Here is a 17,695-nt window from a genome sequence, read left to right on the forward strand (position 1 = left end):
GAGGTGAATCCTCCACAAGCAATCATGGACTGTAACATTTACGCAGAGATCCATTTCTTTCTGGGTTTTTTTTGGGTGGGGGGTGGGTTGTTTTATTTTGGGGGCGGGAGGGACTTTACAACCTTGATCCAATGAAATCCAATGAAAGCTTTTCTGGGAACCAGCCGTTTAAGAATTTTCAGAGTATTACAGAGTCTATACGTTAAGTTTTTTCTTTCAGTGTAGTTTGTGCATCGGGTGTCAGGAGCTTTTTTTCTACTCATCACAGGGCTGAAGTACAGAGGTGACCCGAAGCCACCTCCATTTACTTGTATTTTCTCAGTTGATCAAAAAGTAATAGAGAGCAAAATGGGTACGTCAGTGTCTTTCTTTAAAACCCTGATGCAGTCGTCAAATTCCATTTCTCTTTCACATATCAAGCCGATGTTTCCTCCTCTCGTCTCTGGGAGACCCTGACAGCAGATTGCTGTGTAGTAGTATAGCTAAACGCTCCACTCTGCTGGGACAAAGAGTATTTCCATTCTTTGAATTTCCACCAAAGACCGTCTCCGCACGCTTCATTCAAGAGTGATTGACGCCCGAGGTGAAGGTGCCAACTTTTCTTTTCCCTCCTCGGTAATCAGTGGGAAAAGAAGCACTTGAGATTTGCAGCATCCCTGCGCCGCTCTGTCTGTGCTGACGGGATTCCGATTCACGTTGACGAGTTGTGAAACCTGGAGTTTGACTACAATAACCGAGGTGTAAATATTTTGTACTGAAAGTGCCAGCTCATACAAAGACATAAACTCAATGCGTGGATCGTATGCATGGCTATAAAGCAAAAAAAAAAAGAAAGAGAAATAGAAAGGACTGTTATTGATTTGGATGAATATAGGCTGTGGAAATGTGCAAACCTAGACAATGTTCAAACTGTGCATTTATTTTGGCACGGGGAAGCAAACCTTTCCCCCCTGTGGGTCCATTTTCATCGTTGATTTTCTATTTTTTTAATGTGACCATTTACTCTTTATCCCTCAACAAATGGTGACACTGTTACATTTGACAACTGAACAATAAAAAACGCGTTCAACACTCCAGTGGAGCTCTGAAAGCCTTTATGTACAATTAAATGAAGTGAATAACTGGACCCCTTCAAATGAATCCTTGAACTTTTTTCACGTGAAATCCTGAAAACATTGGCATGCTTTTGCATTCAGCCCCATTTTTCTCTAAAACGTGTGCAAAGAATACAGTGCAACTAACTGAGGTCAACTAAGTAGTAAACAGAACTAAACTCTGGCCATAAATGGAAAGAGGATGGCACGTCTCAAAACCTTCCAAACCTCTGCCAAAAGTGAGCATCTCGGCCTGCGTGAAAAATTGTGTATGAGTGGAGGTTCTACTTCAGGAATAACACTAAACATACGGGTAGAGCTACAGCACAGTAGTTTAGATCAAAGCATACCAATGTGTTTTAAGGGCTTAGTAGTAGTCCAGATCTGAATCCTAATGAAACTCTTTGAAAAGACTTGAAAATGGCCTTTTACAGATTCCAGTCTGACTCTTGCAAAGAGGCTACAATTAGAGTCTCTGGATGTGCAAGGCTGGTCGAGACATACCTACGATATACTTTCCGCTGTTACCGCAGCAAGACGTCATTTTACAAAGCATTGAATCACTAAATGCATAGGCACGCCACAATGCTCTGATTTCTCTTTGCAAAAAGAAAAGAAAACATGTGATTTAGGGCACATATGGTTTCAATTATGTTCCAGCATTTATTTTCTGTGACAGAAAATAAAACAAGTTAAACATTATAAGCATGAACAGATTTAAAAGAGGTCCAGATATATTTTTTGCAAGGCTCTCTTAACTTAATTTAGGCACACACCTGAAATTCTAGCAGCGTTATAATAGAAAAGCACCACCGATGTTTACTAAATGATACTAACAAGAGGATCTGAGGTTGTTCTGGGGTGAAATCAATCTCATTATCGACATTGCTAAAGGGGAGGAGTATTTTTAGCATTTGTGTATAGTTTAAATGTGGTTGTTGGGGAAAATGGGAAAAAAAAGAAAAGCAAATATCTTTTCCGCTTCAACCTTAATGCAGATACAAAGATCACACTTTTAAGGAATACCTGTTCATACTAAAAAACTCTAAAGACATTATTTTAATTTAATATATAACACAGAATAATAATGGATGGAGTAAGCACTTTGTTTTTTTTGTTTTTTTTTTTTCAAATTGAACAAATGCCCAAAGCCAACATTGCTGTAATGATTTATTTGTAATAGTGGTTTGACTGTGTGGCTGCTGCTGGTAGGTGAGTAACACAAGACTCCATCCAACAATCCTGCTGAAGCAAATCCTTACATTGCTTTCCTACAATTATTCAATTCAATTATCCCCTTTTCATTTCTACAGGATCTACTGAGCCATGGTTGAATGTCACACAGGCACACGACTCACATGCCTGTTGTAAATGTTATGAAAGTGCAAAGTAGTCTAGAAAAGTTTTGAATTAAAGTATGTTTTCCAAGACCTGATAGGTATCTAAAATGAAAATGGTGTATGGAAATATTTCTCTATCTCCAGTCTCAATGTTCTCTTATCTAAATGTATCCATCCATTCATCCAGGTTCCTTATTTAGAGCCTGACCACTCAGGCCAAATCTGCAATATTTGTATTGGGAACATCTATTTTTATATTTCAGAGAAGGGGGAGATTTTTTTTTTCTCATTATATTTGGGCACCAGTGGCCTTTATTTGACAGTAAGCTGACAGGAAATGGGGTTGAGAGAGAGAGAGGAAAGTCATGAGAGAGAGGGCCACAGGCTGGGACTCGAACCCAGGACAGCCGCCTTGAGGACTGAGGCCTCTGAAAAAGGGTTGCGTGCTCAATTCCTGCACCATCGCCGTGCCCAGGAGGAGATTCTTTTTTAACAAATGTCAATCGGGAAAGGGTTAAATCTCTTTAAGCAAGTGTAAAATCGCTGTCTTGGTTTTCCAAGCATTGGTCACAACGCTGCTACTGGAAAAACGTTGTTAAAGTGGAACAGTCTGATTTTTACACTGACAGTGATTGATATTCAGATTTTGATATTTAACACAACACTGTTAGGAAAGTCTCTGACAGACTGCTCCATTGTGTGCCACAAACTAACAGCCATTGTATTAGTTTATGCTGAATGGGTTAGCTTTAATGCATCTGCAGCTGTAGTTTATGGAGTACAGATGTTGCTTTTTAGCACAACTAACACCTTTTTTGTTCAAATGCACACATAAGTAAAAATGAAATTAATTTAAATAAAAATTGCGATCCAAAACAAACATCAAGGGCAAACTGGAAGATGAAACATGATCACTTTTTCTTCTAGCTTTCAATTCTGAGCTATCATCGACAGTGCCTGATAAAGGCTTTAAAATGTGCTGCTGTTCTTGTTATTCATCCGTAACCTTCATCATATCATCGAAATGTACTCACAGATTTCTTCTGTTTTTGCCGTTTTTTTAAATTTTAATTTTATTTTATCACTCTCAATGTTTCAGATCAGGTTGGAAGTGACATCAACCCTGCCTTAACAACTCCACTACTGTGAACAAAACCCACCACGAGTTGCGTTATAATAGAAATATAAATGCATAATTTAACTGGTTTGACTGTAAAAATGCAATTAGACAACTTAGACAACTTTATTTGTCATTTTGTATGCACAAAGTGCATACAGAACAAAATTTCATTTGCATACAGCTTGAAAAATAACAGTAAATTGCATGAAATTTTAGGATAAAGATGCAGCAGCAATTTATGTAAACAATTGAAATGTAAACAATGCACGGGAAATTGACAGTGTGTGATTCACGGTATCCAGGAGAGTATTATTAGAACCGTGGCTTCAGCAGTTCAGCAGTCTGAAGCATATGTGCAAATGTGTAAATGTGCAGATATACGAATGTGGTGCAGTGTCCGTTAGGAGGTCATTCAAAAATTAAAGCCATGTTTTAATTTCAGCTCATTTGATTTTCTCACAGCCAAATAAAAGAATCTCTGATGCTGATTTGTAGAGGCAGAAAAAAATATCATTATCCTCTTATGGCAGTCGCCTTTATATAAGGGAGGCAACAAAGAACTTGAATGTTTGGTCTGAGCGTGCTTGTCACTGAGCAGCTTTATTCACCCTCACAAGACACCTTACCAGCGGTGGTGGACCTGATTGTGTGAGAGGTCTCAGTGGGGTTCATTAGGAGCCACAACCCCTGTGGCATCGCTCAGTCTGCTGCAGGACGGTTTCCACTGGTGGTAACGTATAGCCACATTGAAGCACAATATACCCCCAATGACTAGTGAGGAGGTGTAATGAGAATAAACTACCGGATGTGTGCAGGGTTCAGCCTAATTGTGCAGTTTCATCTTGTTACGTTTGCTCCACTTTTCCCCCCCAAAGTCCTTGCAAAATTAAAAGTACGAAAAGCTCTTGAGGATCTTGATGTAGTGGCGTGAGATAATTAATTTGCAGAGGCTAAAAAAAAAAAAAAAAAAAAAAGCTAAAATCAGCTTGAAAGCAAACCCCAGAGCACCGCAGCGTAGGTGTACGAATTAAATCCGTGCTGACTCACTGCTACCTGTTCTGGGCTCTGAAAGCCGGCAGCTCAGAGGCTTAGAGATGGAGCGGTGACACAACACAGGCTTTTTTTGTTATCCTCGACATCTCTGTGTCAAATGTCAAGATGAGAAAGGGGAGGGGGGGCCGGCATGAGTCACCATCCCCATCTGCCCCCTGGCTGCAGCCGTGTAAGCTTCCCCTGGACATCTGTGTGTGAGACATGCTGCAAAAATGCAACGGGTAAAAAAAAAAAAAAAAAAAAAAAAAAAAGAAAAGGTCACGTCTGACATATCTGCTTCGTGGCTCCGGGGAAATACGAGTTCAAGAGGCTGTTTTTTCCCAGGGAGCGCAGGGAACACCCTGCAAGCGCAGCACTTTTGAGGATGAGAGGAGATTCCAGTGCAAACAGCAGACAAAAAGAGGGTTTTAAACGGCTTTAATGGCCTCATTGATCAGCGGAGCATTAAGGTCTGCGAGAGAATTTGGCTTTTGTGCATGTGCAGTTCAGAGGAATGGTGAAAATCAATACAATTTTAACATAGAGTGCTGTGAAAATATACTTTCCCCCATGCAGACTGCTTTACAAATATTTCAGATCAGCAAACATATATTAATGTCAGACACTAAGGTAACCTGAGCAACTACAAAATCAAATTATTTTTTTAAATTAAGTGATAAAACCTGCTCCAAACAGACCAGTCCCCATGCCATCAAGCGATAATTCGCCAATTCTTTTATACTGCATAGGAATGTTGGCCTACTCTTCTTTGCAGAACTGTTTTGATTTGGTTTCCATGCAAAGGCAGCCTGTTTAAGGTCATGCAACAGCATCCCAATCAGATTTGTCTGGACTTTACCGAGCCCATTGATGGTGTGTTTTGGATCGCTGCACTGCTGCATAACCCGATCGTGATCAAGCTCAAGGTCAGAAACAGACAGTCTCAGCAGAATTCACCTTACCATCATATGTGGCATATCGTCCAGGCCGTAAGGCAGCAAAACAGCCCCAGACTATCACACTACCACCAACGTGTTTGACCGTAGGGATTATGTTCTTTTTTCTGAAATGATACGTTAGCTTTAAAGTAGATGTAACGGGAGGAAGACTTTACAAAAAGTAAAGCTTTTTTTATGGGGGTTTTATGGCACTAGTTGCTCATTTTTTACAAAGTAGGCTGACAGGGAAGAGGGTTTGAGAGACGGGGGAAGACATTCGGCCTCAGGGCAGAATCCGACACGGGCCAGCCCCAGCGTAAACTGAGGCCTCTGAATATGGATCCTACTCACTACCCCTGTGCCATCGGAGCACACCCCTAAAAAAAAAAAGGTCTTTGGTTTTTGAAGCATGTGAGAGCATGTGAGATGATCCTTTTTGTTTCTTTTCTCTCAGAAGTAGTTTTGGTCTTTGAAATCTCCTGTGCATCCCATATTGGCCCGGTCTCTTTCTCATTGCTGAATTATAACTGAGGGCAAAGGAGGTCTGCAGTCTTTCAGATGTGGTTCTGTGGCCTCCTAGACGTTATATAAAGGGGACTGCTTACACTCTTTAGAGTCATTTTAAGAGGCTGACCCCTCTTGAGAAGGTTCATCTTTTCCCCCCTATGGGGACAAAGCCTAACACTGCAGTTTACTCGAGTCCTGAAGCCTTAGAATAATAATGGCTTTATAATCAAGATAGGTGACTGTGACTTTTTTTTTATCTGCTCTTGAATTTTTCAAAATTTATTGTTATCACAATAGATCCAGCAAAATATTGCGATAAACCTTTAAGTCCATATTGCCCATCCCTAATTTCCCTTTCTGTTTGCAGGTTCTGTTTCTATGTTGGTCGCACCTAATCATTTTTGCATTCCTGATTATGGCCTCTGGAGGTTTGTGCTTGTTATTCTCATATTTGATGGTATGTTTCTTGTTGCTGTCCATCCCTTTGTGGACCTTGTGGAAATCAGGCATCTTTTTGTGGAATCTCTTAATTGTGATTTTGAGTTTTGAAATGTTTTAATGAACATTTCAGTCAGTGGGTCACATCTTGTTGCCCTGGGCCAGCTGCCAATAGCGTTAAAGAAGAATTTCAGGTTTATTGAACCCATTGTGCCTTCTGACTGTGATAGGAAGGCACCAAGAAGGGCTTTACCGATGTCAGTGTGCTTCTGATTGTATTATGTAATCATTGTCAAGTGTTTACTGCTGCCTTCCTTTTTTTTTCCAAAGGGGTAGGAGGGCTTTTGGCTCAGATTTTCCTCCACATCACCCACGTCTGGATGAACGTAGCTGCGTTCAGGGACGAGGATAAAAGGACAAGCGGTGGTAAACTCTTTTTCATGTCTGTCACTCACCCACCTTTTCACTGGCAGAAGGAAGCATCTCCCACGCATTTAAAGCTGCGGGACTGACAACGGAGAAATCACACTCTGTGTCTTGGCAGCTTCAGAGGCACTCCGGAGGCTTTATGCTGGAACTGAGCCAACAATGAACATAAAACTGAGAAACTTGCAGGGAGAAAGGGGGAAACAAATCAGAGACAATACTGGTTTGGATTAGTTATGTAAGCAATCAGGACCTAGTGCCATGTCCTTACCGATGACGTACCCACTTATGTAATAGTGGATGAAATCAATTGAACTCCACACTGATCACCAAAGGATTGAAAAGAGTCAGAATTGAATGTGTGAACATTTGGGTTCTGCAGGCTGCCGCAGCTTATTTCTAGGTGCATTTACAGCAGGAACGCACTAAAAAAATAGCAACAGCTACAGCACCTCACAACAGGATCTTTCTGCATTTTGCCAATTAAGGCTACAGATTTTCAAAGTAGGGCTGAACGATAATACAATAACAATATATATCAATCGTTGGACGTACATCAATGATAGAAAAAAAGGTAAACAAAAAGTTCAATAGAATAACAGTTTTCCTTCCTTATGTGTTCTAGCCATTTAGACTAATATGGAAGTCATTACATCCTCCCAACCAATCACAAACGCAGACCCAGGAACCAAGCTCCGCCCCTTTCAAAGAGTTCAGAGAGCACATTCTCTTTCTTAATTTTTTTAAAACTTGCCATTTTGGTATAAAGTTGGTTGAATAAAAAGGACGGAGTTTGAATTCAGTGTTTGTTGTTCTTTATCTAAAAATAGGTTGCTAAGCAACAGCATTAAATGGCCAGGGCTGCACATAAAATATATGTTTTGAATGTGTTGATATTATCCATATCGATCAATATGATTTCTATTTTATCAGTATACTTATATATATATCATCCAGGACAATTTTAACATCAGTTATTTGGGATTTATGCGATAGAGCAAGACATCACACATAAATGCAAAGTAATTTTTTTTAAATAAAGAAATGTGAACATTTTGGCGATCACTTGTGTTCAGTCTCCATGATTGAACGGAAGCGTTTAGGGCTGCTGGAGGCAACCAGCCTGTGGTTCTGCTAAATAAGAAATGACCGTTAAGTGCGTAAAGCAAACAAACTAGTTGTCTCTGCTGGGAGGACAGAGCAAACGGCAAAATAAGCTTCAATGTTATATTGAATTAACTTACCTGTCCAGCAGAAAGCCTGCAACCTCCACATCCATTTTAAATCCTGGCTACCTCATGAAATGTTTCCACCTGGTAATAATAGCTACGTCGATATAAACTGGTTTTCTCCCAGTTATTACTACTTTTTTTCTTTTCTTGGTTACTTTCTCTTCTTTCTTGCTGGGCAAACGGTATGTATAGTCCCACATTTGAACAGAAAACAGCAAGTAGAATGATCTACTGTCGTCTTTGCTTGTTTTCTACTCCTCCACCAACAACACATCTTCATATAGAAGACAAACAGGGAAAACCCGTATAACTGACATGTTAGTCCTCTTGGAGCTACTTTAATCAAAAATGGCGACGCAACATGCCGTCTTCCAATGAGTCCACCGCCGCCTATGAATTTATAAACAACTTATTCTAAGATATGAGAACGCTTTCACTTTTGATGAGACGTTATTAGACTTTTGCATTTATAAAAGCAATACTTGATTTTTACTAATTAAAAGCCAGATTAGTTACAGGCTGTCCCTTTAAAGTGTTGCCCCAGATTCTGTTTAATGGCCTTTGTCACGCATGAATCTACTTTGACCTGAACGTGTCTACTAAAGCTCAGGCTGTATGTCAGTTCTAGAAGGCAAACCCAGGCTCAAATCTTTTAAACGGGTTTTCTTCCAGGATCGCCCCTTAATTCAGCTTCATCAGTCCTCCCGTCAACTCTGACCAGTTCCCCTGCCCTACTGATGAAAAGCCTCACAACAGCATGATTCTACCAACACTGTCTTCCAGCTCTGGGAATGTCTCATCAGGGAAGTTGCTCTTACCAGAGCAACTTCTTCCATGTGTTTGTTTTCTTCCTTATGTCTTGTGAGAACATGCAAAGGGACCCAGTTATAGCTTTTTGTCCAAGGCCAGATTTATGGAGCGCGTGTCCCATAGTTGTCCTGTGAAGTAATTCTCCCACCTGAGCTTTGGATGTCTGCAGCTCCTCCAGAGTTAGCATACTAGCCTTCGCCTAGGTTAGTACCCTCATTCCCTGGCCTCATCTTAGATACTGATAGGACACATTGTAATACAAAGCATTATTTCTTGCAGTCTGTCTCAGTGTGAAACACTTCCTTGCCTATCTGAAAGTCAGACATGTGAATTTGAATTCAGGGCTGTTGTTTGAAGCAAAAGTTTTTCTCTTTTATTTTCCCTTGAAAGCAAATGCTCATAAATCATCTGTTTAAGGCAACACCAGGTGGAAGTACTAAGTAGTAGGGAGTTATTATAGCTGGTTAACAGAGGAGAACCCCAAGATTAAGAAAGGAACGTCATCACGGTGGAGATCTTGTCGAGGCAACAGCTGGAGGAAGTCTCATTAGATGTTCTCTATAAAAAAGAAAAGCAAAACAGCAGGACATGAAAGTACAAACTGTTCTCCCTATGGCCAAACGCTGTGTAAAAACAGGAACCTAACAGATAGTAGTACCTCTGTACTTGTGGCAATTAGACAAAAAAAAAAGGTTTCCTCTTATAGAAAAAGACAGAATATATTCATCTCTGCTGAAAGTGAGAAAGGCAGACAGAACGAATCAGTCTCACATTTTTCTACAATAAGGTAAAAATGAATGCTGCTCCACCACTGAACATAATATAGGCCATGCAATCAAATAGAAAGTATAACTTTGCATGAAACCAAGTTACTTTATGTCAGCGTTTTATGATCCCCGCGGGTTTCCTCTATGGCGCACGCTGATCCAAACCTTAGAGAAAATCTAATTCAGACAACTTTGACTTTTTGTTGATGGGAAATATTCCGACTGTTTGAAGCTCAAAGAAAACTTCTGACAGAGTGCAGAGGCTGCTATACACTATATGATTTTTTTTTTGTTAAATAAAACATAAAGTTTCTTTGTTAAGGCAAAACGTGTAACAATCCGCAGTCTAAACATGTTCTGGCTATCAAAAATAACCAAACTGAAATAATATTTTAGATGTAGGGCAGCATATAAAAAAATTAAGACATATGTAGCCGCTAACTGGTGTCTAAAGTATAATCAATGTGCTTCCTGTCTGGGCTTCATGCAACCCAAGCATAAAGCCCAGACCGAAGGAATCCAGCGAAGGGGTTGCCCTTTAAGAATGAGTTGAATAAAAATAAAAACTCACATTTACTTCAGACTGTCACTAATAACTACATGATTGTGTAGGTTATGACACAAAAACTCATATTCACTAAAGGCAAGTCCCCATTTTTGTGTCTTCCCACACTCCTCTGTTACAGCGAAAAATTAGAGTGTAAAATTGGCAAATCACGTGTCGCCATGTTTTTTCTGCCACGACACCCAGTTATTAGGCCCCAATGACAGTCCCGACTCTACTCGTTTGCTCTGTCTCTCCCCCGCCGCTGCACGTCGATGCTGTTACCACGATAAAAAAAAGGCCTGTGACCTCAGAGGGGGGTGGAGAGCGTGGGCTGATAACGGCTCTGCTTCCACGGACTACCAGCTGAGGTGCACAGAGAGAAATATACGGCCTTTGAAGAGCACATCAAAATGTCCAGAGAGCATGAAGAAGACCGAAGGGTAATGGGTTGAAGCATACTGAATATACTCTTAAATACAGGTAGTTTTACTAAAATATCTATATTTCTTCATTTTACTGCACAGTGAATAAGTATTTGTCTCCTTGCGGCTTTGTTCTGCTTTTACATTTTTGTTACCACATTTCAGATTGTCAAAAAAAAAAACCTGTTTATCATATGATGAAAAATAATGCTGATTTAATTTATTAAGAAGTAAAAAACTACCCAAACCGACACAAACCTTTATGAAAATGTAATTGGTTCCTTGTTAAATCAGGAATCAACCAAATTCTTTTGGAAAGCTGTTTTGGAAAGATTCTCTGGTGATTAGACAAACCGAGGCCCAATTACGGCCGGACTAGTAGAACCCAAACTCAGGATCTATCCTGCCCTGATCTAAAGAAATTCAAGAGATGAGAAATTACCCGTTACATTTGACAGAGAAAATATTAAATATTTTGTAATTAGAAAATCCCAGTGGGAACCGTTACTCCCAAATAGAGCGTAGACAACCTCTCCTTCCCAGGAGAGGTCGTCTACCAAAATTACTCCTAGAGTCCATTAACGACTCATCAGGTGGGCAACGAAAGTCCTCCTGGCCTCATCTGCCTCCGCTATGGTCAGTTTTCAAGGTTCAACAAGTAGGTGCAAGACAAACAATTTCTTCTTACTGAAAAGAAGCCAAAGGCTCAAATGCACCAAATAAACACCATAATCAGCCCAAAGGTCTTTGGGAAAATTTCCTGTGGCGTTATAAAGCAAAGGTGGACCATGTGAAAGGGGTTCATCCTGTCATATCTATCATAGATAGAGTCGGTTTAAGCTCTTAAATCCAAACTTTGAAATGCTAAACTGTATAGGGTAATAATACCTTAAGTTCAAGACAGTGGCACTGTACCTTCATTAAAGTTTGAGGCGTCAGACCCACCAGAAAGATTTCAGACCCGTGAGGGTTTTTTTTACCCACATCTTATTACATTAACATGTTGTAAAAGATTTGAGTAGAGTAGAAATAAATCTACACCAAATGATCCCTCGTGACAAAGTGAAAACACATTTTTTGGACATATTTGTTCAAGTACAGCTCAAAAAACTAGTGGCTTTTCTTTTTGTGGTATTCTGGTAGGAAATGGGCAGAGAGGGAAGAAGGGAAGACAAGCAGTCAAACCCTGGGCAGCGGCGTCTAGGACTAATTGACCGCTCTACCTCTGCCACATTTCCGAAAATGTTTGATATTGCCTTTGATTTGTGTGAAACTCATAGATTTTATGGATTTATCACACAGGTAGTGTAATTGTAATTGTCAAGATTAGGGCTTAAAGATGAAATGGCAATACTTAGTGTCTTGGAACATTCAAACATAAATTAGAAAAGGATATTTTTGAACAGAAATGTCAGTCTTCGGAAAAGTACGTTCATTTCTATGCCCTGAATACTTGCCCAGGCAAGTATTCAGGGCATAGAATACTTTTTCTCTGAGGTTCAGGTGAGGCCAGATTGTTGATCAATCAAGCTCAGGGACTCCGTAATCATTGGAACAGTTTTTTGTACTTTTGACAGTGTGGGCAGGTGCCAAGTCCTGGTGGAAAAGGAAATCAGTTTCTCCATGAAGCTTGTCAGCAGAAGGAAGCATGAAGTCCTCTAAAACTTCCTGGTGGATGGCGGTGTTGACTGTGGGCTTTATAAAACCCAGTGGACAGAGAGCAGGGGACGACAAGGCTCCCCAAACCATCACTGACTGTGGAAACTTCCCTCTGGACTTCAAGCTAGATGGATTCTGTGCCTCGCCGCTCTTCCTCCACACTCTTTGGCCTGGATTTCCAAATGATACGCAAACTTTACTTTTATCTTCAAAAAGAGGAGTTTAGACCTCTGAGCAACAGTACAGTTCTCTTTGTAATTGGCCAAGGTAAGACGTCTCTGACTTTGTCTGTGGTTCAGAAGTGGCTTGACTCGGGGAATACGACAGCTTGGGAGGCCAGTGACACCTGGGAAGGTTCACTGCTGTTCCTTGTTTTCTCCATTTCTGGAGAATGGCTCTCAGTGTGTTTTGCTGGAGCACCAAAAATTGTTCTGCCGAACCTTTCTGAATAATAACACCAACACTTTGCAAAGGACTTTGGTGCTTACCTGTGCAGATTAACCTCCCAGATCAGGGCATGGTGTGCTGCTTTTAGAGATATTTTGGTCATGCTATATTTTCACACAGGGCCAAGTTAATTTGTATACATGTTTCACCTTAATACATTAAATGAAAATGAGATAACTTCAATCTGGATCATTGTCCACTGTTGATTACATTTGCTGGGCATCAATGCACAATTTTTAGAGTTTCAATGTTGGCATTTTCACAGAAAACTTCCCACACGTTAGAAATGAAGCGATTATTTAGAGACAGCGGTGCAAATTAAGAAAAAATAAGATTTTTAATTCTAAGATTGCAGTGTGTGGTTTTTGCTGCTCTGATTCAAATATTTAACAATGGCGCCATCTGATGGTCAAATTTGGGAAAAACACCACAAAGCTGCCTTATTGTGCAGACACAAACAATCAGCTTTCTTTTAGATAAAAAAACAATAGTTTAAACACTTTGAGTTTTATTAAATAATTTAGATTTTAGGAAAAAGACCACACCTGAACACCTATCATTGATAGACCTCGTCATAGTATGAAAGCAGCGCAATCTGGCACAATACGTGTCTAATTCTCCCCCCTCCACCTCCCCTCTCCCCTCCATTAAATCACAGTTGTCTATTGTTACCTGAGGGGCTCAAGTCTTAGTCACAAAGTCACCCTGAAATCCTGCCAAACATCTTCAGAGGTCCCTCCTTTCTCTTAAAAAAGGTTTCTTGTCTGGTCAAAACGTAATACATTTGAAAAGAACTAAGGTTTTAAAGCACTTACGTAGCTGCATACTTTTACTAATTTGGACCCATAGACAGACCTGTATGGAGGAGGTGTGGCGACAAGCTGTTTGGATCTAAAAGTTATTCTATTGTTATCGCAAATACACCCAAACAAGTCTTAAAGCTTTCAATTTGACAGTCTTTCATAATGCAGAGATCGTAAACAACTAAAATAATTTCTAATCCAGCTGAATAAATTTTGCATTTTATACGAAATCCTCAGAATTTCTAAACAGAAAAGTTCAAGAAGCAGAAGACACTATTAGTGGTGATGGCCGGTTCCTCAGGTAGTAAAATAACTTTACACACTATCTAATTTAACGAGAATGTTAGACATGGGTCTGTTCCCTATGTCCCATGGACCTTTACCGTCAACATTATCCTGGTGTTTTAAACCAGACTGGCACTGAATCTGCACAATATCTTTAAAGCAACTGTTTCAGCCAGCAACAATGACAAAATGTAAAACCAGAGTCTGGGAAGTGGTTCAGAACTATATAAAATGAACTTTTCAAGCATCACCGGCTTGTTAAACATCAGGTCACATAATTTTAAGTGAATTCAATCTAGACTTTGACTAGACCACTCCAAGGCTTTCATTTAATCTTGTGCCATTGAGAATTGGACTGCTGGTCTGCTTTAAATCGTCGTCATACTGACACAGTCGGCCTTCTATCACCTGAAGAACATTTCCAGGATTAAATGTCTCAGCAGGATATGGAAGAACTAATCCGTGCCTTTATCTTAAGTAGAGTCGATTACTGCAACTGTGTTTTCACAGGTTTGCCTAAAAAAGCTGCAGCTGATCCAGAAACTAAGAAACTAAGAAAGTAGAGCACATCACCCCAGTTCTAAAGTCCTTCCACTGGCTCCCTGTATCTCAGAGAATAGACTTTAAAATACTTCTGTTAGTCTATTAATCCCTAAATGGCTTAGCACCTAAATACATCACAGACTTGTTAACAGTGTATCAACCCTCCAGACCACTAAGGTCTTCTGGCTCCAGCCTGCTCTGCAGAACCAGAACCAAACACGGAGAAGCAGCATTCAGTTCTTATGCTCCACTTATCTGGAACAAACTTCCAGAAAACTATAAAAGTGCTGAAACCCTGAGTTCTTTTAAATTAAGATTAAAACCCTATTTATTTTGAGTTGCCTTTGAATGTTAATCTTATCCTGGATAGGTGTTGATACGTCTTCAGACAGAACTGAGTGAAAGTCTGGTTGCCTCTGATTTAAGCCTATTCGCTGCTGTGTTGATCCGGATAACTGAGAATTTGCTCAGGCACCTTCCATAAAGTTCTATCTTTGTCACATATTTCCCAAAAGTCCTGATGATCTTAAGATGTTTTTTTCCTTTTTTCTTTTAGTCAGTAGTGATTTTCACCACTGAACCTCTTCTGTCTCTTTCCTTTTGTCGAATCATTAACACTGACCTTGACCTAGGCAAGTGAAGCTTTCAGTGCCTTAGGTGCTGCTCTAAGTTTTTTTTTTGTAACCTTCTGTGTGAGTGATTGACACGCTCTTTGAGTAAATCTGGTAGGTCGGCCACTTCTGGGATAGAGAAAGGCGTCGAGGTCATTGCAGTGTGATTAACAGACGAAGGTGCAGTTGATCTGACAGCAGCGGCCTTCCCCTAGACTGAAAACCGTCCAGCTGAATGTTGCAGACAGCACGAGCATCAGGAGTGCAGCGGAGTCAGTGAGTCAGTGGGGGACAGAGGTGAGCAGGGGCTGGACCACTGATAGGGTGCCAGTCAGAGTTAAGCACTGGGAGAGATAAAGGCAACCTGGAGCGTCCTATCGCCATCCCCATCATCCTCCTACTGAAGCATTAAGCACATTCTCTGCATTCAGACGGGAGGACGAAAACATCACGTTCTGCAATGTAGCAACCAGAAAGAGAGTGAAACTTTTTCACACATAAATCACCACTTTAGCTGGATGAAATCATCATGATGAAAAAGTACTTAAAAACTTTATTTCCCTAAACAATAAAAATTGTCTTTAAAGCAAGTTTTAAAGTGGGCGCTGTTGCTCTTTAATCTTTTCTTGTGAAGCTCTTTGCATTTTATCAGTTAAACGGTCCATGAAAATAAACGTTACTTTCTTATATCAGCCTAATTCAAACAGCTTGAACCAATTATAAATGTCACATGTGAAAATGCAGATATTGGTTCTAAATCTACACTTTTCTTGACATTTTCTTTCTCTACTTCTCTACTAGCGGCTCTATTTTTGTGTTTATTTAACAAGGCACTGCACGAGACAAACAGGTTGCAGATGTAGAGGATCCAATTCATTTGAAAATCAGGTCGGATCAAACAACTCAATGCAATCCATACATTTTGTCATATTGGGATCACCTGCTGTCTCATCCAATCTAAGCTCAAAGCCAATCGGTAACAACTCACCTATCCTACAAAAAAAAAAAAAACTTAAATGTATCAAATCATTGGCTTTACAGCAATCCCTCATCCTGAGCAAGCATGTAGCATCACTGGAGAAAACCTTTGACAAGAAGAAACCTCGAGCAGAGCTGGGCTCAGTATGAACAATACGCTCTTCTAAGATTGCTGGACTTTAGCAGGCTTAAAGTTTCAGGCCAATAAAAATGTACACCTGTAAATGGGGCAACAAGTCTGTTAAAAAAAGGAAAACTGATCAAAGTTGATGGGAAGATGGATGGAAACCTGAACAAAAACCTGTCAGGAGCTGCAAAAGATGTGATCCTGAGTCATAGGTTTTCCTTCTAGCACAGTGACAACCCTAAAATGACAGCCAGAGTAACAATTTAATGGTTTACATCAATGTATAATAATGATAAGACGTAAGACCCTAATTGATCATTAAAATGTAATTCCCAGATGTCATGTTGATGACTAAGGAAAATCTAAAGTGAAATAAGGCGTAGATGTCGTGTAAATGTAATGTTCTCGGTCATGAAGTAACAGTAACACACCATTGATCTTACTATACGTGTACTATTCAGTAAAACAGTAGCACATGAGGAGCAACACTCGTGATAGCTTACCATCCATTCTTTCAGAGGTTTTCATCACCAAAGACATGAGTGCCATCAGTCGAAATCAGCTGATTTGAGGGAAATGTTTTTGTTTTTTTGTGTTGGGAGGGTGGGGGGGGGGGGGGGGGGATTGCGGGTTAGATTAAAAGTGGATGACTTCCAAATTGTAGGATTTATCCACTATTAACACAGATCTGGGCAGGTTTGGTGAAAAACATTACTTGGATGGTCAGCACAGCAACACAAACTACATCCGCAAATGTCACAAGGGTCAGCAGTCTTTCTCAGTTTGACCTTTCTTACACATTCCTGAGATATCACAATCTCATTTGGAGGATCAAAGGATTCCTCGCATAATTTAATATTTTCTAAAGCAGCAAGCGTTCAGGAGAACGGGTTAAATATGTCCATTAAGAAAGAAGAATCAATTTTGTACACACAAATAGTCTTCCTTGTCTCTGTTGTAATACTCTGATGTGCTTTTTTTTAAAGTTTAATCCTGTACCTTTGCTTGTGAAAATGTGGAAAAACTAAATATCTTCAAATGACATAGCAGCATCTCATTGAAAATATTGTTTGATACCTGATTGATGCAGAAAATAAATAAATCTACAGTTTTCTTCACTGTCTTTGTCGTGATGCCGGTCGGAACGATGAACTCAGGTTTTGTCCAACCTCGCGTCTGAGTGTACATTTATGTACATTTTAGAAAGTGATATTTTCCTGCAGTTATTTCCTCTACTTTTGAAGACTGGATGTCATTATTATACTCGATATAAAATAATTGCAAAAACCCCAAACACTGTACCCAACTTAAAAATGCCAAAAAAAAAAATGTTTTATCAAATTTAGTTTTAATAAAAATGCATGGTTTGTAAAAATGTGTGGCACCAGTTTAATTAAAAACCATTATTACTAATCCTGAGTTAACCCCACCCTATAGCCTCGAATTAATATAGATTTTTCTAACATTAGCAGTTCCACTAAACAATTGATTTCAGCCTTTATGATGGAGTTTAACTGAATGAAAAGAAAAAAGCTATTCTGTAACAAAACTGCAAAAAATGTCTCCAGA

Source organism: Fundulus heteroclitus, chromosome 7 (assembly GCF_011125445.2).
Source record: "Fundulus heteroclitus isolate FHET01 chromosome 7, MU-UCD_Fhet_4.1, whole genome shotgun sequence".
NCBI classification, from domain to species: Eukaryota; Metazoa; Chordata; class Actinopteri; order Cyprinodontiformes; family Fundulidae; genus Fundulus; species Fundulus heteroclitus.